Source organism: Delphinapterus leucas, chromosome 2, assembly GCF_059928025.1.
Source record: "Delphinapterus leucas isolate spDelLeu-1000000601 "Yukka" chromosome 2, BTC_Dleu_Yukka2, whole genome shotgun sequence".
In the NCBI taxonomy this organism is placed as follows: domain Eukaryota; kingdom Metazoa; phylum Chordata; class Mammalia; order Artiodactyla; family Monodontidae; genus Delphinapterus; species Delphinapterus leucas.
Genome location: NC_143130.1, coordinates 76,383,347 through 76,407,156, shown reverse-complemented (window position 1 = coordinate 76,407,156; position 23,810 = coordinate 76,383,347).

The window sequence follows — 23,810 nt, the reverse complement described above, 5'->3', positions numbered from 1 at the left end:
AAATACAACATAATACATCCAATAATTAAAAGTAAGATGATATGAAAGCACTGACACCAAAGATTACATTAATGTAAATAAATATGAATAGACTTTTCTTGCTTATTAAAGAAAAAGGTTTTCAAATTTTCATATAAAGTAAAAATCCAAATCTGTGCTGCTTAAAAGAGCTTCATATAATACTTGGCCTTAATAATAAATTCCAAATTCATACTATCTAGTGTTAATTACAGTTTATATGATCCTCCAATCTCTTATTTTCAATTCCAAACATCTTTGAAAAGGTTTCTAACTCATCTGGCAGTAATAACTGACCTGATCTCAACTCATTTGATAAAAAAAACCTTGAGCTAAACTGATGAGAGGCTATTTATAGTCTTTATTTCTACTATATAGAGTGAATACTCATACATCTCACTATTGAAATATCAATGGGATTGATTATGGGGTGTTGCTTTCAGACACTACTGGGAGTTTTATATGATATATATATTTTGTCACCATATGACCTTTCTAAAATCTGAATGATTCTGAATTCTGAAACATAATTTTCCCAAGGGCTCTCCATAATGGATTGTAGAATGCTTCTTCTTCTACTACTATCATTACTACTAGTTCTGCTAAGAAATCCCACAAATAAGATCAGTCAGAGAAAGAGAGAATAATATATTGCAACATTTATTAATAGGAAAGAATTGGAAACAACTAAAACCTACAATAGGAAAACAATTACATAAAATACAGTCTACCAAACTGATAAAAATTTCTGTAGTTATTTGTGATGATTCTGTAACAACAGAAAAAATACTTATACTACAATGTTAAGCAGAAAAAAACAGGATATAAAATTCTAAATAGGTCAGAAATTAAAATATACTACTCTTTTTAGTAATGCAAATGATATGGACTAAGGTGGCATATAGAAAAATAAAAACAAGTGATTTGTGGAAATGGTAAGATTTTAGGTAATTCTTTTCCTAATTTAAACAGGAAAATCTGCATGCTATTAACTATTTAGGAATTATCCAGGATGACACTGAATTTAAGGTTGCCTGAAAATCAAAAGGAGCTTTGTAGTGCTTAAGAATTTAGCAGTCTGAGAACCCTGCACATTTGATTGAGATTTATAGTCAAGAATAGAAGCATCATTTATTATGCTTTTGTTTCTTTTGCATTTGGTGACAGATCCAAAAAAATATTGCTGCGAGTCACAGAGTGTCCTGCCTAAGTTTTCTTCTAGGAGTTTCATGATTTCTAGTCTTACATTTACGTCTTTAATCCATTTTAAGTTTACTTTTGTATATGATGTGAGAAAATGTTCTAATTTCATTCTTTTATGTGTAGCTGTCCAGCACCACTTATTGAAGGGGCTGTCTTTCCCCATTGTATGTTTTTGGCTTCTTTGTCATAGATTAATTGACCTTAAGTGTGTGGGCTTATTTCTGGGCTCTCCATTCTGTTCCATTGATCTAGGTGTCTGATTTTGTTTGGTTTCGTTTTTGTTTTTGTTTTTGTTTTTTTGCCAGTACCATACTGTTTTGACTATGGTAGTTTTGTAGAATAGTCTGAAGTCAGGTAGCATGATACCTCCAGCTCTGTCCTTCTTTCTCAAGATTGTTGTTGCTATTCAGGGTCTTTTGTATTTCTACAGAAATTTAAAAATTATTTGTTTTAGTTCTGTGAAAAATGCCATTGGTATTTTGATAGGGATTGCACTGAATATGTAGATTGTCTTGTGTAGTATGGTCTTTTTTAACAATATTAATTCTTCCAATCCATGAACACAGTATATCTTTCCATCTGTTTGTGTCATCTTCAGTTTTGTTCATCAGAGTCATAGTATTCTGAATTGAGATTTACTTACCTCCCTAGATTTACTCCTAGGTATTTTATTCTTTGTGATGTAATTGGAAACAGGATTATTTAGTTAGTTTCTGTTTCTGATAGTTCATTGTTAGTGTATAGAAATGCAACAGATTTCTGTATATTAATTTTGCAGCCAACACCCTTACTGAATTAACTGATGAGCTCTAGTAGTTTTTTGGTGGCATGTTTAGGATTTTCTATGTATAGTGTCATGTCATCTGCAAACAGTGACAGTTTCACTTCTTCCTTTCCAATTTGGATTCCCTTTATTTCTTTTTCTTGTGTGATTGCTGTGGCTAGGAATTAAAACACTACGTTGAATAAAAGTGGTGAGAGTGGGCATCGTTGTCTTGTTCCTGATCATAAAGGAAATGCTTTAAGCTTTTCTCTGTTGAGTATGATGTTAGCTCTGGGCTTATCATGTATGGCCTTTATTGTTTTGAAGTATGTTCCCTCTATGCCCAGAGTTTTCTATCATAAAGAGATGTGGAATTTTGTCAAAAGCTTTTCCTGCATCTACTGAGATAACCATATGATTTTTATTCTTCAATTTGTGAATGTGGTATATCATACTAATTGATTTGCAGATACTGAACCATCCTTGCATCCCTGGGATAAACCCCATTTGATCATGGTGTAAAATCCTTCTAATGTATTGCTGGATTTGATTTACTAATTTTTTTTTGAGGATTTTTGCATCTATGTTCATTAGTGATATTTGCCTGTAATTTTCTTTTTTATGTGATATCTTTGTCTGGTTTTGGTATCATGGTGTTGCTGGTCTCATAGAATGAATTTGGAAGCATTCCTTCCTCTGCAATTTTTTGGAATAGCTTCAGACAATAGGTATTAACTCTCTCTAAATGTTTGGTAGAATTTACCTGTGAAACCATCTGGTCCTGGATTTTTGTTTGTTGGAATTTTTTTTTTCCATTGCTGATTCAATTTCGTTACTGGTAACTGGTCTGTTCACATTTTTTACTTCTTCCTCATTCAGTCTTCGGAGATCGTACATTCCTAGGAATTTGGTCATTTCTTCTAGGTTGTCCATTTTATTGGTATATAGTGGCTTATAGTAATTTATGATTCTTTGTATTTCTGTGGTATCAATTGCAACTTCTTTTTCATTTCTGATTTTATTGATTTGGGCTGTCTCTCTCTTTTTTTGATAAGTCTGGCTAAAGTTTTATCAATTTTGTTTATCTTTTCAAAGACCTGGCTCTTAGTTTCATTGATCTTTTCCATGATTTTATTAAATTTAAATTCTATTGTTTGAATTAAACTTAAAAACTTTTGCACAGCAAAGGAAACCTTCAGCAAAATGAAAAGACAACCTACTGAATGGGAGAAAATATTTGCAAATGATATGATCACAAAATATATAAACAGCTCATACAACTCAATATCACAAAAACCAAAAGGCTGATTTAAAATGGGCAGAAGACCTGAAGAGGCATTTTCCCAAAGAAGACATACAGATGGCTAACAGGCACATGAAAAGATGCTCAACACTGCTAATCATGAGAGAAAAGCAAGTCAAAACCAAGTGAGATATTACCTCACACCTGCCCAAATGGCCATCATCAAAAAGACCACAAATAACAAATGTTGGTGAGGTGGAGAAAAGGAAACCCTTGTACACTGTTGGTGGGAATGTAAATTGGTGCAGCCACTGTGGAAAACAGTATGGAGGTTCCTCAAAAACCAAAAAATAGAACTACCACATGATCCAGAAACTCCACTCCTGGGTATGTATCCAAAGAAAATGAAAACACTAAATCAAAAAGATACATGCACCCCAACGTTAATAGCAGCATTATTTACGATAGCCAATATATGAAAGCAACCTATGTGTCCACCAACAGGTGAATGGATAAAGAAGATGTGGTGTACATATACAACGGAATACTACTCATTCATTAAAAAGAATAAAATTCTGCCATTTACAACAACATGGATGGATCTGGAGGGCATAATGCTTAGTGAAATAAGTCAGACAGAGAAAGACAAATATTGTATGTTATCACTTATATGTGGAATCTAAAAAATAAGACAAACTAGTGAATATAACAAAACAGAAACAGACTCACACAAATAGAGAACAAGCTAGTGGTTACCAGTGGGGAGAGGGAAGGGGGAGGGGATTAAGAGGTACAAATTACTATGTATAAAATAAATAAGCTACAAGGATATATTATACAGCACAGGGAATATAGCCAATATTCTATAATAACTTTACATGGAGTATAATCTATAAATATTTTGAATCACTATGTTGTACACCCGAAACTAATACTGTTAATCAACTATACTTCAATTTTTTAAAATATATACTTCAATTTTTAAAAAAAGATTAGAAGGGTCAATTCTATGTAAAAATCATAAAAGAAGATTTTTTACAGATCATAACTCTGTCAAAGTCTCTTAGTCTTCCTAGTCAATCCAACACTGGCACCATCAGACATGTCGATTCATATAATCACTGTGGTCACCATGCTCCAGGAATAGGCCTGTCCCTAACATTTGCTAGGCCTCCAGCAAGAATACAAATGGAGGCCCACATATATCAAGTCTAAATACTTAAAGGCATCAAATGTTTAACAGACAGTTTAATCAATTATGTTTTGACAAATAATGATGGAACTTAAAATGTGAAAATGTATGGTTTTTGTATGACTAAAAATAAGAAAATTATTGAAGATAACTTAGTTTAATAATTACATATGCCTGAGGGATCTTTTGATGAGTTTTCAAGGCTTAGAAGAGTAATAAGATACTGACAAACACATTTAATAAATTAGGTATCAATTTCATACAATTTATTTTTCTGGCTTTTACACAAAATCATTTAATTATGTGTTATAATCAAGATTTTGATTGAAATTGTGTCCTATGATAGTCATGATCTAAAGGACTACAAAGATAAAATTATATGTGATCATACAAAATGAAATTGATGTCAAAAATGGCAAAAGTGGGGCTTCCCTGGTGGCACAGTGGTTGAGAATCTGCCTGCCAATACAGGGGACATGGGTTCGAGCCCTGGTCTGGAAAGATCCCACATGCTGCAGAGCAACTAGGCCCGTGAGCCACAACTATTGAGCCTGTGCGTCTGGAGCTTGTGCTCCGCAACAAGAGAGGCCGGGACAGTGAGAGGCCCGTGCACCGTGATGAAGAGAGGCCCCTGCTCGCCGCAACTAGAGAAAGCCCTCGCACAGAAACGAAGACCCAACACAGACAAAAAAAAAAAAAAAAAAAAAATTAATTAATTAAAAAAAAATGGCAGAAGTGGCATCCCAAAAATCCTTCCCTAACGTGGACCTCTGAGTCACAATGCCTATGGACTGCAGACATCACAACGTACACAGTCTGGATATTGTACTACTGCCTTTCCACCCAGGCTGTCTGAGTCCCTCCAGGGCCCAGTGATGTGGGCTGGAGACTTCCCTACTTAGTTTACATCAGCTGTCTTTGAAGTGTTTCTCACCAGCCCAAGAAAAGCAGGAAACCAGTTTAGCATAGGGAAATAAACAGATGGACAGAGTCATTTATTCTGAGGGGAACTCTGTGCTGTTTGAATTAAAGTAATGAGCACTTTACGATGCAGTGAAGCTGTTTTTACATTTCATTTGAGTAATTCAAGATGTAAACAGAGCCCCGTGGCAGATGAGCAGTTCCAAACTTCTTCAGCTTCTGAATATTCTAATAAAGGATTGGAGGAGGGAATATCCTCCCTCTCACAGAAGTTAATAATAATAGTAATAATAGCAATAGTAATAATATGATGCTCTCAACAATACCATCTTCATATCAAGCATTATGATGTGCTCGATATGATGTGCCCATGTAAGACACTTCTGTATACATTATCTTTAATCCTCATCATACCTCCACAAGTTCCTACTTAAAGATGACAAAACTGAGTCCCAGAAATTGAGAAATCTGTTATGGTATCAGAGCTGGTAAATGGTGGAGCTGGGATCTGAACCCACTTCCCTGGGATTCTAAAACTCTTACTCTTTTGCTGCACCATACTCTTTCTGCTGCACCATAGACTGAGGAGGTTCTGCTGTCACCCATTCCTCCACTTTATTTATTTATTTTTAATAGATCTTTATTGGCGTATAATTGCTTCACAATACTGTGTTATTTTCTGTTGTACACCAAAGTGAATCAGCCATATGCATACATATGTCCCCATAACCCCTCCCTCTGGAGCCTCCCTCCCGTCCTTCCTATCCCACCTCTCTAGGTCATCACAAAGCACCGAGCTGATTTCCCTGTGCTATGCTGCTGCTTCCCACTAGCTAACTATTTTGCATTCAGTAGTGTATATATGTCAATGCTACTCTCACTTAGCCCCAGCTACCCCCCCACCCCATGTCCTCAAGTCCATTCTGTATGTTTACATCTTTACTCCTACCCTGCCACTAGTTTCATCAGTACCATTTTTTTTTTTTGTAGAGTCTGTATGCATTAGCATACAGAATTTGTTTTCCTCTTTCTGACTTACTTCACTCTGTATGACAGACTCTAGGTCCATCCACCTCACTACAAATAACTCAATTTCGTTTCTTTTACGGCTGAGTAATATTCCATTGTATATATGTGCCACATCTTCTTTATCCATTTGTCTGTCGATGGGCATTTAGGTTGCTTCCATGTCCTGGCTATTGTAAATAATGCTGCAATGAACATTGTGCTACATGACTTTTTGAATTATGGTTTTCTCAGGGTATATGCCAAGTAGTGAGATTGCTGGGTCATATGGCAGTTCTATTTTTAGTTTTTTAAGGAATGTCCATACTGTTTTCCATAGTGGTTGTATCAATTTACATTCCCACCAACAGTGCAGGAGGGTTCCCTTTTCACCACACCCTTCCCAGCATTCACTGTTTCTAGATTTTTGATAATGGCCATTCTGACCAATGTGAGGGGATACCTCATTGTAGTTTTGATTTGCATTTCTCTAATAATTAGTGATGTTGAGCATCTTTTCATGTGCCTCTTGGCCATCTGTATGTCTTCCGTGGTGAAATGTCTATTTAGGTCTCCTGACCATTTTTTAGTTGGATTGTCTGTTTTTTTGATATTGAGCTCCATAAGCTGTTTGTATATTTTGGAGATTAATCCTTTGTCTGTTGTTTCATTTGCCAATATTTTCTCCCATTCTGAGGGCTGTCTTTTTGTCTTGTTTATGGTTTCCTTTGCTGTGCAAAAGCTTTTAAGTTTAATTAAGTCCCATTTGTTTACTTTTGTTTTTATTTCCGTTACTCTGGGAGGTGGACCAAAAATGATCTTGCTGTGGTTTATGTCAAAGAGTGTTTTTCCTATGTTTTCCTCTAAGACTTTTATAGTGTCTAGTCTTACATTTAGGTCTTTAATCCATTTGGAGTTTATTTTTGTGTATTGTGTTAGGTAATGTTCTAATTACATTCTTTTACATGTAGCTGTCCAGTTTTCCCAGCACCACTTATAGAAGTGGCTATCTTTTCTCCATAGCATGTTCTTGCCTCCTTTGTTGTAAATTAGGTGACCATATGTGCGTGGGTTTACCTCTGGGCTTTCTATCCTGTACCATTGATCTATATTTCTGCTTTTGTGCCAGTACCGTATTGTCTTGATTACTGTAGCTTTGTAGTATAGTTTGAAGTCAGGGAGCCTGATTCCTCCAGCTCCATTTTTCTTTCTCAAGATTGCTTTGGCTCTTTGGAGTATTTTGTGTTTCCATATGAATTGCAAAATTTTTTGTTCTAATTCTGTGAAGAATGCCATTGGTAGTTTGATAGGGATTGCACTGAATCTGTAGATTGCTTTGGGTCGTAGAGTCATTTTCACAATATCGATTCTTCCAATCCAAGAACATGGTATATTTCTCCATCTGTTTATGTCATCTTTGATTTCTTTCAGCAGTGCTTTAAAGTTTTCTGAGTTCAAGTCTTTCACCTACTTAGGCAGGTTTATTTCTACGTATTTTATTTTTTTTGTTTCAATGGTAAATGGGAGTGCTTCCTTAACTTCTCTTTCTGATTTTTCGTTGTTGGTGTATAGGAATGTCAAAGGTTTATGTGCATTAATTTTGTATCCTGCAACCTTACCAAATTCATTGATTAGTTCTAGTAGTTTTCTGGTGGCATCTTTAGGATTTTCTATGTATAGTATCATGTCATCTGCAAACAGTGACAGTTTTACTTCTTCTTTTCCAATTTGTATTCCTTTTATTTCTTTTTCTTCTCTGATTGCTGTGGCTAGGACTTCCAAAACTATGTTGAATAACAGTGGTCAAAGTGGACATCCTTGTCTTGTTCCTGATCTTAGTGGAAATGCTTTCAGTTTTTCACCATTGAGTATGATGCTTGCTGTGGGTTTGTCATATATGGCCTTCATTATGTTAAGGTAGGTTATCTCTATACCCATTTTCTGGAGAGTTTTTATCATAAATGGTGTTGAATTTTGTCAAAAGCTTTTTCTGCATCTACTGAGATGATCATACAGTTTTTGTTCCTTAATTTGTTAATGTGGTGTATCACATTGATTGATTTGTGTATACTGAAGAATCTTTGCATCCCTGGGATAAATCCCACTTGATTATGGTGTATGATCCTTTTTTTTTTTTTTTTTTTTTTGTGGTACGCGGGCCTCTCACTGTTGTGGCCTCTCCCATTGCGGAGCACAGGCTCCAGATGCGCAGGCTCAGCGGTCATGGCTCACGGCTGGGGATCTTCCCAGACTGGGGCACAAACCCGTGTCCCCTGCATCAGCAGGTGGACTCTCAACCACTGTGCCACCAGGGAAGCCCTATGATTCTTTTAATGCTGTTGGATTCTGTTTGCTAGTATTTTGTTCAGGATTTTTGCATCTATGTTCATCAGTGATATTGTTCTATAATTTTCTTTTTTTATGATATCTTTTTCTGGTTTTGGTATCAGGGTGATGGTGGCTTCATAGAATGAATTTTGGAGTGTTTCTCCCTCTGCAATTTTTTGGAAGAGTTTGAGAAGGATCAGTGTTAGGTCTTCTCTCAGTGTTTGATAGAATTTGCCTGTGAAGCCATCTGGTCCTGGACTTTTGTTCGTTGGAAGATTTTTAATTATGGTTTCAATTTCATTACTTGTGATAGGTCTATTTATATTTTCTAATTCTTCCTGGTTCAGTCTTGGAAAATTGTACCTTTCCAAGAATTTTTCCATTTCTTCGTGGTTGTCTATTTTATTGGCATATAGTTGCTTGTAGTTGTCTCTTAGAATCCTTTGTATTTCTTGGATGTCAGTTGTGATTTCTCCTTTTTCATTTCTAGTTTTATTGATTTGCATTCTCTCCCTTTTTGCTTGATGAGTCTGGCTAAGGGTTTATCAATTTTGTTTATCATCTCAAAGAACCAGCTTTTAGTTTTATAGATCTTTGCTACTGTTTACTTCATTTCTATTTCACTTATTTCTGCTCTGATCTTTATGATTTCTTTCCTTCTGCTGACTTTGGGTTTTCTTTGTTCTTCTTTCTCTAGTTGTTTTAAGTGTATTTAGATTGTTTATTTGAGATTTTTCTTGTTTCTTGAGGTGAGACTGAATTGCTATAAACTTCCCTCTTAGAACTGCTTTTGCTGCATCCCATAGGTTTTGGGTCGTCATGTTTTCATTGTCATTTGTTTCTATGTATTTTTTTATTTCTCCTTTGATTTCTTCAGTGATCTCTTGGTTATTTAGTAGCGTACTGTTTAGCCTCCATGTATTTGTGTTTTTTACAGTTTTTTTCCTGTGACTCATTTCCAATCTCAGTGTTGTGGTCAGAAAAGATGCTTGATACAATTTCAATTTTCTTAAATTTTCCAAGCCTTGATTTGTGAACCAAGATGTGATCTATCCTGGAGAATGTTCCATGTGCACTTGAGAAGAAAGTGTATTCTGCCACTTTTGGGTGGAATGCTCTATAAATATCAATTAAATCTATCTGGTCTATTGTGTCATTTAAAGCTTGTGTTTCCTTATTTATTTTCTGTTTGGATGATCTGTCCATTGGTGTAAGTGGGGTTAAAGTGTTAAGTGCTAAAGTCCATTGGTGTAAGCGGGGTTAAAGTGTAAGTGTTAACATCCCCTCCTATTATTGTGTTGCTGTCAATTTCTCCTTTCATGGTTGTTAGCATTTGCCTTATGTATTGAGGTGCTCCTATGTTGGGTCCATAAACATTTACAACTGTTATATCTTCTTCTTGGATTGGTCCTTTGATCATTATGCAGTGTCCCTCTTTATCTCTTGTAACAGTCGCTATTTTAAAGTCTATTTTATCTGATATGAGTATTGCTACTCCAGCTTTCTTTTGATTTCCATTTGCATGGAATATCTTTTTCCATCCCCTCACTTTCAGTCTGTATGTGTCCCTAGGTCTGAAGTGGGTCTCTTGTAGACAGCATATATATGGGTCTTGTTTTTGTATCCATTCAGCCAGTCTGTGTCTTTTGGTCAGGGCATTTAATCCATTTACATTCAAGGTTATTAACAATATGTGTTCCTATTACCATTTTCTTAATTGTTTTGGGTTTGTTTCTGTGGGTCTTTTTCTTCTCTTGTGTTTCCCACCTACAGAAATTTCTTTAGCATTTGTTGTAAAGCTGGTTTGGTGATTCTGAATTCTCTTAGCTTTTACTTGTCTGAAAAGCTTTTGATTTCTCCATCAAATATGAATGAGATGCTTGCTGGGTAGAGTAATCTTGGTTGTAGGTTTTTCTCTTTCATCACTTTAAGTATATGCTGCCACTTCCTTCTGGCCTGCAGAGTTTCTGCTGAAAAATCAGCTGATAACCTTATGGGGATTCCTTTGTATGTTATTTTTTGTTTTTCCCTTGCTGCTTTTAATATTTTTTCTTTGAATTTAATTTTTGTTAGTTTGATTAGTATGTGTCTTGGTGTGTTTTTCCTAGAGTTTATGCTGTATGAAACTTTCTGTGCTTCCTGGACTTGGGTGACTATTTCCTTTCCCATGTTAGGGAAGTTTTCAACTATAATCTCTTCAAATATTTTCTCAGACCCTTTCTTTTTCTCTTCTTCTTCTGGGACCGCTATAATTTGAATGTTGGTACGTTTAGTGTTGTTCCAGAGGTCTCTGAGATTGTCTTCAATTCTTTTCATTCTTTTTTCTTTATTCTGCTCCTCATCAGGTATATCCACCATTTTGTCTTCCAGCTCACTTATTCGTTCTTCTGACTCCGTTTTTCTGCTACTGATTCCTTCTAGTGTATTTTTCATTTTAGTTATTGTGTTGTTCCTCTCTGTTTGTTTGTTCTTCAGTTCTTTTAGATCTTTGTTAAACATTTCTTGTATTTTCTCAATACATGCCTCCATTCTATTTCTGAGATTCTGGATCGTCTTTACTATCATTACTATGAATTCTTTTTTCAGGTAGATTGTCTCTTTCCTCCTCATTTATTTGGTCTTATAGGTTTTTACCTTGCTTCTTCATCTGTGACCTATTTTTTTACCGTCTCTTTTTTTTTGTTTTTTTTGCGTTACGCGGGCCTCCCACTGTTGTGGCCTCTCCTGTTTCAGAGCACAGGCTCCGGACGCGCAGGCCCAGCGGCCATGGCTCACGGGCCCAGCCGCTCCATGGCATGTGGGATCCTCCCGGACCGGGGCACAAACCCACGTCCCCTGCATCAGCAGGCGGAATCCCAACCACTGTGCCACCAGGGAAGCCCCCATCTCTTTTTTTTTTTAAGAGTGGGATTGTGTTCTTGTCTTACTGGTTGTTTGGCCTGAGGCTTCCAACACTGGAGTTTGTAGGCTGTTGGGTAGAGCTGGGTCTTGGTGCTGAGATGAGGACCTCAGTGAGACCTCACTCCAATGAATATTCCTTGTGGTCTGAGGTTCTCTGTTAGTCCGGTGGCTCGGACTCTGAACTCTCACCGCAGGAACTTTGGCTCGACCCCTGGCTTGTGAACAAGGTCCCACAAGCCACGTGGGGTGGCAAAAAAAAAAAAAAAGAGAGAGAGAGAGAGAGAGAACAACAACAAAGTAAAAACTAAAATTAGACCAGGAAACTAACAGATATGTTAGAAAGAATATAAAAATAAAAATATTGATGAATCAACAACCAGAAGGTACAACAGCACCACAATAGTAAGAAAGAGGAGGGAAAAGAAAAAAAAGAAGAAAAAAAAAAAAGGAAAAAAATAAGGGGAAAAGGCCTTGGCTGTGGAGGGCGGGGCCTAAGCAAGGGCGAGGTTTGGATGGTGGGTGGGGCCTATGCTTAGGACCTACAGGACTGGAAAAGGCCCTGGGGCCTGTGGGGGGTGGGGCTTAGGCACAATTGAACAGACCCCACCCCTGGTCTCAGAGGGTAGGGGACCTCACCTGGGAGTCCAGCAGGCTTCCTGGGCTCGAGTGGGTGAGGCAAGCACCCTCCACTCCCCTCCTGCTCCTCTGGTCCAGAGGGCCCCTCCCACCTGCATCTCCTGTTCTCCCCTCGGCCTCCTTCCTATGCCTCCAGGACCAATGTGGCTTGGGGAGGGTGGCCCCTGGAGGGCAGGGCATCAGCCTGGGAGCTCAGCAGGCTCCCCTTGCCTGAGTGGGCCGTGCAATCGCCCTCTGCTCCTCTCTCGCTCCTCCCGGAAGGCCCCTCCCACCTGCCTCTCCTGATCTCCCAGGCCTCAGGGGGGCTGATCCTGTCTGGCCTCCACTTCTCCTCCCTGCTCAGTACCCCAACATCCTACAGGTTCACTTGGGGGTTCCTCCCATCTCCTTGGGTGTCAGGGTCCCCAACAGAGGCCAGCAGGCACCCTAATTGTGGGGAGACACTAACACCACGGTGGTGTCTTCCCACACTGCCATCTTGACTCTGTTATCCATTCCTCCACTTTAGCATGTTTGCTTTGCATTTACTTGAACTTATTTGCTTTGTTACTGATGCTCTGTAGCTAAACTAACAAGCAAAGCAATAGCTTGTATTCTGGCTCAGGCCCAACAGCTACTAGTTTAGGATATTCAGTGGGTTACCTAATGTTTCTGGGTTTCACTTTCCCACATTTAAAAGGGGCTAATGTTATCCTTCTCACCTAGGGTAGTGAATGAAAAAGCATTTTTGTTTTTTTGTGGACTCATTGCTAGGACAAAAGTATAGCAATTATGTGACAAGCTATTTATATGGTACTAATTATAGCATAGCATAGTATAGGGTAGAATAGACTAATATAGTACAGTATTAAATACTAGTATATAGTATAAAGAACAGCAAGGTGGGACCTCCCTGATGGCGCTGTGGTTAAGAATCCACCTGCCAATGCAGGGGACACGGGTTTGATCCCTGGTCTGGGAAGATCTCACATGCCGCAGACCAACTGAGCCCACGAGCCACAACTACCGAGCCCACAAGCCACAACTACTGAGCCCACGTGCCACAACTACTGAAGCCCGTGCACCTAGAGCCCGTGCTCTACAACAAGAGAAGCCACCACAATGAGAAGCACGTGCACTACAACAAAAGGTGGCCCCTGCTCACCGCAACAAGAGAAAGCCTGGGTGCAGCAATGAAGATGCAATGCAGACAAAAATAAATAAATAAAATTAATAAATTTATATAAAAAAAAAGAACAGCAAGGTAACTTCTGTGCAGTGTTCTTTGCTTGCTAACATTACATTGCGGGGGAGTAAGTTATTTTAAAATGCACATTTTAAAAGCAGAGAGCACATTCATATATCACATAACAATAACTTGTGTTCACTATGTTCTACAAGAATTTATTGGGTACTAAATATGTATCAGACCCTATAGTAAAAACAGGGTCAGAAGGTAAGAAGAAGAGAGATGTGAGAAAGTCATTTCTCTGGAAACCAATTCTAAAGACCTCCTGGCCTTTGGTAACTGTGTCCACAGGATACTATCTCAATATACTGAATGCCAGCTACTGTCCCAGCTACACAGGCCTAGAAGTTCAAACTTCAGAACCCCAACTGGTGCTGGGAAGCAAACTGGGTATATTGTGTAGTGATGCAACTCCATGAAGGCTGGGATGCTGACTGTCGTATTCAACTCTATCCTTAGTACCAAGCACAGTATGTGGGGGCAAAGTAGGCGCTCAATAAATATTTGCTAAATGAATACATAACAATAAAATGCTCTCCATATATCAAAACAGGTTAAGAAATGCATTTATTGACATGAGGAGAAATTTGCTATTATTGTTAATTGAAAAACGATTAAGCAGTAAGTATAATATCATCTTCCTTTTGTAAGAGAAATATATTTAAATACAGAGAAACACATATACACACATACATCCATAGAAAAATACCTAGGAAGATAGACAAAATATTGACAGTACTTATCTCTGGGTGATGAGATTTTAGATGTCCTTAAATTTGATTTCATTATCCTTATCTTCTTAATTAGATAATAACCATGCATGGCTTCTATGTAAGCGTTTCCACTATTGGAAGAAAACGCTAGGAAGACATTTCACTTATCAATGCCACACATTTCAACAGCCCCACATGCCTGGAAATGGGGGCGTCTACATCTTTCTAGGCTGGAGAAACATTGTTGCTGATATCCTGGAAACTTGGTATTGAGGGGAGAGAGGGAGCCTCTGTTCAGTAATGAGCAAACAGTACTCGAGCTGTAAGTTTGCTGGGTGAGTTTTCACATCTGCATGAAAGAGAGTGCTGAGTATTCATAGTTTTAGGTTCTTGCTCAGGGTAGTTTTGAGACTCAGATTAGCTTGGCATTCCAGTTAGCACTGGTTTCATGACAGAAGCCAGGTAGCAGACTGGTGGAGCACAGGCACAGATTAGGTTGAAGGTTAACTGGTTATGTGGGCTTGGGCATGCTTTTCACATCTCTGAGCCTGTTTTTTCACTGGAATAATAAGGAGACTGAAGCATGTGATTGCTAAGTTTTTCCTTGGAATAATAAATGTGTTGGGATTCTCTTTCCACTGTGCTGTACACATGGGGTCTGACCTCTCAAAACAAAAAAAGCAGAACTGATAGGTTTTGAAGACCTGAGACTGTTTTCACCCAAAGTGATTGCCTCTCTACAATCTGAAAGGCACTCCTGCCTTGGGGACAAGGCATCCTGTACTTCCACCCTGAGCTCAGCCGGAGGTCTAGAGTTCTCACAGAAACATTCTTGACATGAAAAGATGCTCAACGTAAATTGGTATGAAGGGGAAAAAATACAAAGCAAGTGTTAACAGAGATTCACTTTGGGAGGTGGGATGATAGAGGTATCCAAGCAAGGGGATGTTGAAAGTTGATTTCCTAGAATCAAAAGACCTCTGCTCTATCCACAGTAGGTGTGCATGGTCTGCTTGGGTAGACCTCAGGGATGGTGGGGTAAAATGGGTATTGCACAACTTCCCAGAAGACTCTTTTGTGAGTACCAAATAAGCTAACATGTATAAAGCACTTAGCATGGGGGTTGATAACCACAGGGTACTATGGTGGTGATGGCCATTGTAACTTGTAAATGTGATCTACAGCTCTTCCTTTTTCCCTTTTACCACACTGACCATTTCATTCCTGCCTCCTGGGCTGCTGCTCAGACTTTCAACCCTCTTCCTATCATTTTGCTAGATCTAATACCTTCCTTCTCTGTATGCAGAGACAGCATGACAGAGGGAGGCCAGTGGGATCCACATGGTTAACCCAGAGCAGAAAGTATACAGTGTCAATATTTAGAGTGGCACTATTTGACCGACGGTGGTTTTTTCTTCCGCAGAGTAATTACTCTGTGTTTGGATTCTCGGTTTTCATAAAAGAAACGTGGCTTGCTAGCGATTACATATACCAAATGAACCTAAGCTTGAGTAAATGTTGAATACTGAATTGAAATTGCTTCTTGCGATGGGTCTTCCATGACTTCGTGTGGTTTTGGAGGCAACAGGCCCTATGTCAGCCTCTGTGAATATCAGAGTTATCACATGGCAACACCTTGTCAGTGCTCCATTTGGCTGAAAGATGGAGACAGTTCTAGAGATAAGCAGGGGCTCCTCCTTTATTCCCCTGCCTACACATACAAGCTGTCCAGATCTTGATACTTAGGTACGAGAAACTCTCATGAGGACAGGGTCTTCGGATTTGCTATCAGATCTATGACACACAGCTGCTGAACGCTGACATCACAGACTGGAAATGGATATGTCTCTCAGGACACACTCAAGGGTTTTTAATATTTAGCTTTCAAACGTGCATGTGGGATGGGATTGGTAAAAGCCACTTTATCCAAAATCCTTCAAAAGGTATTTCAAGTCCCCATATCCTTAAATTTGGTTTGATTCTATAAGATTCAGACAATCTCCACTGCCGATCACTAAAGGAGCAAAAAGTAAGGGTCACATAATATCTACCAAAGTGACTGTGATTTTAGTCCACAGGCAAGCAGAGAGGGAGGTAGAGATGAGGGGTCCTTAGAAGAAATGTTGAGTGGAGAGGTGGGGACAATTTATTCTGGGCGTGGTAGAGCGTATACCTAGTCTAGTTGGAATTGAGAGTTTAGTTCTAATATGTCGACAGATAATCCTTGATTGGATTAATCAAGACATATATATATATTTAAATTTAATTATTTAATTTATTTATTTTGGGCTGTGTTAGGCCTTCTTTGCTGCGCGTAGGCTTTCTCTAGTTGCGGCGAGCAAGGGCTACTCTTCTTTGCGGTGTGTGGGCTTCTCATTGCGGTGGCTTCTCTTGTTGTGGAGCGCAGGCTCTAGGCGTGCAGGCTTCAGTAGTTGTGGCACATGGGCTCAGTAGTTGTGGCTCATGGGCTCTAGAGCGCAGGCTCAGTAGTTGTGGCTCACGGGCTTAGTTGCTCTGCGGTATGTGGGATCTTCCCGGACCAGGGCTCGAACCTGTGTCCCCTGCATTGGCAGGCTGATTCATAACCACTGTGCCACTAGGGAATCCCCAAGACATATATATTTTAGAACAAAGATACTTGCTGAAAGGAGGATTATTGTGTTTCTCTTAGATCCCAGCCCTGCCTCTGATCCCAAAGCTTCAGGGCCCTCCAACCTCTGCCCAAAGCCATTTTTTGCCATCAACCGAAGCAGCTGAGTCGGAAGCTGAGTTCATTCAGCTCACTTCAATTTGTAAAGTAGTTATTGGGCATCTTTCACTCTGCTAGGAACTGGGGAGACACAGCTGAAGATGCTGTCCTTACTCTCAAGGAGCTCACAGGAAGACAGATGCCCAGTGAACAATGAGCTCATCTTGTGCACTAAGTGAAAAATCATAAGTGCCCCCAAGTTACCATGTTGGCGTGGACAAAAGACTGTGCCTGCTCTGGGATGTCCGTTTAAGACTTCGTGGAGCAGCAACGTGATTGCAGGTGCTGGGAGTAGGTGGCAGCAGTAGGAGGTAGATAGGGTTACTAGATTTATCAAATAAAAATAAAGAACACCAGCCGCATAGCACAGGGAGATCAGCTCAGTGCTTTGTGACCGCCTGGAGGGGTGGGATAGGGAGGGTGGGAGGGAGGCAGACGCAACAGGGAAGAGATATGGGGATATATGTATATGTATAGTTGATTCACTTTGTTATAAAGCAGAAACTAACACACCATTGTAAAGCAATTATACCCCAATAAAGATGTTAAAGAAATAAATAAAGAACACCAAGGTATATTTGAATTTCAGATAAACAACAAGTACTTTTTTAGCATAAGTATGTCCCATGCAATATACTAAATTTGGGGGATTATTTATCTGAAATTCAAATTTAACTGAGAACCTTGGATTTTAGCTGGCAATCCTCGTGGTACAAGACTTGTCTTGGAGCTTTGATTGCTTAGCATTTCACCGTGACTGAGACAATGTCAAGGTAGAAAGGCTTCCTCAAGGGATGTCTTACCCAAGGGCAGGGTTTTGAAGACTGAATATTAGTCTTAGGTCCTAGTTACTCAAAGTGTGGTCTGTAGACCAGCAACATGGCATTACCTGGGAACTGCTGGAAATGCAGAATCCCAGGCACTGCCCCAGACCTAGGGAATCAGAATCTGCATTTTAACTAGATTCCTGGTAATGCATTAACATCTGAGAAGCTCTGGTCTAGGTGGGAAAGGGTAGGGGGTACATTAAAGAAATGGCATGTGCAAATGCACAGACACCCAAAATAGTGTGGTTGTCTCCGCATGGAACATCAGTCACTTGTTTGATCCTCTGCTACACACAGCCTTAATGCTAACTTGCGCTTTAGTTTTTTCCAGAGATATTTTTTTCCCCTCTCAAATACAGGAAGTATGAGGACCCATATTACTTTTATTTAGCAGGTGATGAATAATGAAAAATTTATAGACATAAAACTTAGTTACAACATACTAAATTATTTTCACTCATGTTCAAAAAGTACATGAAAAGTTAGTATGTAGTGTGCAGTGTGTTACACCCTCTGTAGAGTGTATAATTACACCACCCGTTAGGTGGTATTTCTACATTTTACAAATGAGGAAACTAATATCTTAAGAGGTTGAGTGCTTGTAAGCTTCAAAGGCAGAATTCCATCCCAGGAACATCTGACCCCCCGCAAACGTATGCTTTATGCCCACTGCCTTCAGCTAAGCAGTGATTGTAAGCAAAGGGAATTTTTAAAAAATGTTTGGAAACATGGAAAATTCAGGTTAAGCACACTTAGCCTTGGATATCTAGATATTTCAGGTGGCAGGTTTTTTTGTTTGTTTTGGTTTGGTATTTTGGGAGAGGGCAGCATTAAGTTGTTCATTGCAATTATATATCCTTGTGTGTATATATATTGATGGGCCTCATTACTGCCCTAACATTTTCCCTTCTTTTCATTTATCTTAAATTTCACCCCTTCTTCAAGGCCCACCTAAGACCCTTTCTCCTTGTTCTCCCTCAAAAGGCTTTCCTACACAACCAGAGCTTGCAGAAACCCCCAGCTCCATCCCTTCCTCCCAGTTCTTTGTTCTTATTGATTCTGCCTGTGAATCTCAACATTTCCCCCAGCAGTGGAATCTTTTTAAAATTATAATAAACATGAGCCCATGCAAATTGGGCTTATGCATGAGCCCAATTTGAAAAAAGAAGTGGAGTTCTGAGATTTCCGAGACCCTCCACACTCAGCTCCTCGCCCATCTCCCAAAGAACCCTAAAGACACATGGGGAACATATTTTTGGAGGAAACAGATCTGTGCTACTTGCACTGTTGTCTCAATTTATTTTCCTTCCCATGCTTGTCTATCTTCCCATGTAAACAAAAGCCCCTTGAAGATGGAGGATATTGATTATTATGGGTACCACCTAATTCAAACCCCAAAATGGGGCTCATGTACTCCTGGGCAAAAGAGGGCAGGATATTTGAAGTCCAACCATGAAAAACCTAAATCATGTTCATTTTAGCCTTTTGTGTATCTTCCCATTATTCATAGCATAGTCCCTTCCAAGTAAAATATGTTTAATCAATTCCATACATGCTGATTAATTGACTGTTCTATGGAGTTAAGTGGATCATTTTAATCTTGTTGGCTGAAATATATTTATTTAAATTGTATAAATTGACTGTAGTCTTTATAATAGCACGTTGTCAGTGAAAAATGTTTTTAAAACTTAGAAATAGCAGGAATAAAAACAACCTACATGCAGACAGTAAGATAGCTGCCATCTAATTTACAGGTCACGGTGCTTCTGTAGAAATAAATATGTAGCTAGACATAATGAATTAGACACATTCAAATTCTGAGAGGGCCTTTTCATTAGAATATTCTCCTTCTTTAAGCATTTAAAAATTTTTTCTTCTACTACCTTAATGATACATAATGAAATCCAATAAGATAGGTAATCACTGTAATGAAAACATTGCTGAAAATTCTGATGGACATATGAATTGGTGTCTTAGTTTTAAATGGAAGGTTCTGTCACATGGAAAATTGCAGCTTCTCCAAAGTTAGGTTGGACAACTAGAACACTCATGCAGCCATTCATCTCTTTATTTATTCACTGAACATTTTTTGATCAACTTATGAATGCCAGGCACCTTGCTAAACACAGGTGGCTATGCTGTAGCACAATATACATATTCCTAAAAAACCTTATATTCTGTAAAAAAAAAAAAAAAAATAGCAGGACTTGGAGGTAAAATAAGGTTAGAATAGACCACTCAAAACCTAGGTAATTTTGGGGCTTCCCTGGTGGCGCACCCGTCTGCTGATGCAGGGGACACGGGTTCGTGCCCCGGTCTGGGAGGATCCCACATGCCGCGGAGCGGCTGGGCCCGTGAGCCATGGCCGCTGAGCCTGAGCGTCCAGAGCCTGTGCTCCACAACGAGAGAGGCCACAACATTGAGAGGCCTGTGTACCGCAAAAAAAACAAAAAAAAAAAACCTAGGCAGTTTTGGAAGCAGTGCATTAATTAACACAAGTAACAACAAATAGGTGTTCTAAGAAGATATAGCATAGTTAAAAAAGACATGTTAAATTTCTAAAAGGCAAAAACTAGAGTAAATACTTATTAAACATGCTACTTGGTAGAAGTGGGTGTGAGGTGTAAGGGAGTTGGGAGCTGCTGAGTTACGGAGGCAGGGCCAGGGCCAAGGGCAAGGCTATGGAGGGCCCTGCTACAGGCATTCGCAGTACCACATGAAGATGCAGTCAAGAGGAAGAGCGAGGTGGGTCAGTGTAGCTTTCCCCCAAATGGACCTCGAGATCAGGATTTTGGTGCAGGGAGTTTACTGGGAGGTGATCTCAGGAAGCACAATGAGGAAGTAGAGTAGTGAAACAGGGAAGGGAGGAAAATCTCTTCCCTTTATTAAGTGCCATTAATGAGGAGCTACCACCGCAGGTAACTGGAACTCAACCCCAAGTGGGACCCTGGCAGGTTGCAGATCACTCCTGGGGCATTAATTCCTTGGCACTTCTTGCCTTATACACAAGCCAAGTGCTCCCTCCCGGAGGGCAGAGAATACCCTCAGTGAGGGAGAGCCAGAAAGTGACTGACAGGTCCTGAAATCTGCAGTGACCCTGGTAGAAGCAGGTAGGCTGGAAGGATCCAGGCAGGAAACCTACAGCATCTCTGAGGGGACAAATGGGGTTTGTACACACTGAGGTGAATGGGCTTTGGATTCAGGACCGTGTCCTTTCGTGGCTTGCTAGAGTCAGTATGTTAGTTTGCATTGGCTGCTGTTTGGCGGAACAAGAGTGAAGTGTTAGAACGAATTGCCTACAAACCAATGAGACTTACAAGTTACGCAGACACCATACCCCTCTTTGCAACTTGTGTATGAGCTCATTTGCATCACAGGAACCACGTGTTACAGAAGAACAGATGGTACTGGGTTACCGCTTTTGAATAAAATACTGAACAGTCCCTGACGGCAAGAAACTTACAGTCTAGTGAGAGAAACAGGAGTTCACAGTTCAGTGAGGTGTGCGCTGTGGCAGAAGATGTTACAACGCGCTATGCGTCCCCCAAGGGAGTCCCTTGTCCACTCTTGGGGGACCAGAGAAGAGACATTTAAGCTAAGTCCTGATGGATGAGCAACAGGGAGATGGAGAGGACAAAGGAAGAGAAGCCTAGGTGAATTTATGAGTGAGGAGACAGGGTGAACTTCCAATATCTGTGAAGCCTTGCCCCCCACTCCCATGTAGGTCACTAGAGACCCCTGGACATCAGGGGTCAGCTTAAGGAAATGGGGAACACTAAACTCAAGAAATTTAGGTCCCCAGAGAAAAATTTTAAGCCCTAAAATAGGTGCTGAGACCAATCCCTGCATCGTGCAGAACCTGCCTGCTGCCTAGTGTTGGATAAATAATAAATACCGGTCCCTTCTGTCCCTGGGATCAGTGTCCTGCCTTGACCTTGCTTATCAGATCAGGTAGGAAAGCGAGGTCCTCCTTACCACATGTGGTCATTACATTTCCCATGGCATTTTCACAAGAGGCCGGGCTGCTCCCCTGGCTGTTGTCCAGGTAGGTAATTATCTTGCCTCCTGTTCTAACTCCCTTGTGGTTTCAGTTGTAGGAGAGAGCCTCCTTCACTCCCACGTGATTGGCTGCCGGTGCTGAAAGGTTTCATTCTGGAAATCTGTTACCTTCTGCCCTGGAGCTTGGCTGGCATTCAGGTGTGGGAGAGGATGTTTGAGGACAACTTGGCCAGGCTATACTTACTAAGAGAAGTGGAGAATTGGGACTAATTTCCTGATAAAATGAGCACCAAATGTAATGTTTCACCATATGACTTCATTGTTTAAAAATATGAAAACCTGGATTGTGCCAGGAAAAGAACAAGCTCCCTATTCAAAATTGCTGACATAAAACCTGTATCATGTAGCCTTACCACAAGAGTGTGCTATGCTGGCAAACTGACCAATGATTATGATGGTCAACTGTTTTGAAGATGACACACCTGAGGAGTGGGTATCTGAGTCGAGATGTACTGGAAAATCTATCTATCAATCTCTCTCTCTCTCATTATCTATACCTACCGTCTATCTCTATCTATCCATCTACCTATCTATCTATCTATCTGTTACCTATCTATCTATCTCTATCACTATCTCTCTCTATCTACCATCTACCTATATCTATATATCTATCAGTCATCTATCAATCTATCAATCTATCCATCCACCCATCCATCATCTGTCATCTGCCATCACTGCATACATAGCCTTTTACCTCCATCTATATGGATCCTTAGTACATAGCCATCAACATGCAACCCACGATTGATAATGTTCCCGGCAGTTCAATGAATAGTTTCTGAGTACCCACAGTTGCACGGCCATATGACTCAGGAGATATGAAGATCTATAATGATAATACCTTTCCTCTGCCCTCTGTACGTTTCCTAGCAGTAATGCAACATAGTAAGACCAGCTCCAAAAACAGTTAAGACTGGGGTTTAAATTCTGGCACGATTATCTCCAAGACTGAGTAAGTTACATAATCTTTCTAATCCACAATTTCTTCACCTATAAAATAGGGATAATAATATCAGGACCTAGCTTACAGGGTCATGCTAAATTATAATGACATATTGATATTAAAGTGCTCAGCACAGTGTCTGGTGGATAATAGGCTCAATAAGTGTTTGTAATCATTACTATAATAAAAACCACCACACATATTTACAAAAGCAAGACTCAACTGCCTGGTCCTGCCCTTCTGTCTTCCCCCCGCACTTCTGAGAAGAGCTGATTATCTGTAGCCATGAGATGGCTTTGTGGTCAGAGGAGCCTGGGTTGGAATCCCAGCTTTGTTAACTTATTAGCTCTACGACACTGGACATGTTAAATAACCTCTTTGAGCCTTGGTTTCCTCATGGTAAAACATGATAGTTATAGGATAAAATGAAGTAACTATTTATAGTCATTATTTATAGGTTCTATGCCTGCCACATAGAAAGCATCAAATAAATGGTAGCCCTTAGTGTATCAGAGATAATACAAAGCATTTGATGATTTGACCATAGGAGTCACTCAAGATGCAGATGCTTTTATTATCTTTATCAACCAAAAAATATGTTATTCAGTATTTACCAAAAGCCCAGTTGAAAGAAATACTGTCCCTGGAGGTCTCATGAAGGGTGGCAGTCACTCCACATCAGCAGACCAGGCTGGGCCACCCTACTGTAAAAGTAGGCTCTTACTGACTGTATCTTTAACATTATGCTACTCACTTGCATTGGGGAACAAGACAGTTATCATTTACATAAAACTCACAATTGGGTTTAAGCAACAACATTGTTGAAATCAAGGTCACTCCTTCAAACAGTATTCCTATTTGATGACTCATAGGAGGAAAATCCCTTATGTTTCAATTCCTTGAAAAGTTGGAAATTTTTGCATTACCTTCAGTGACATTATTGAAATGTAGAGTATGCCTAACTGATGTTAACCTTGACTTTCTTACTAGAGTCTCTATTTTCTCTTTATTTTGATTTCCTCTTCAGTTTATTTTCTCATGTTTTTGCATTACACATATGCAAGCTGCCTCAAATGCTTTT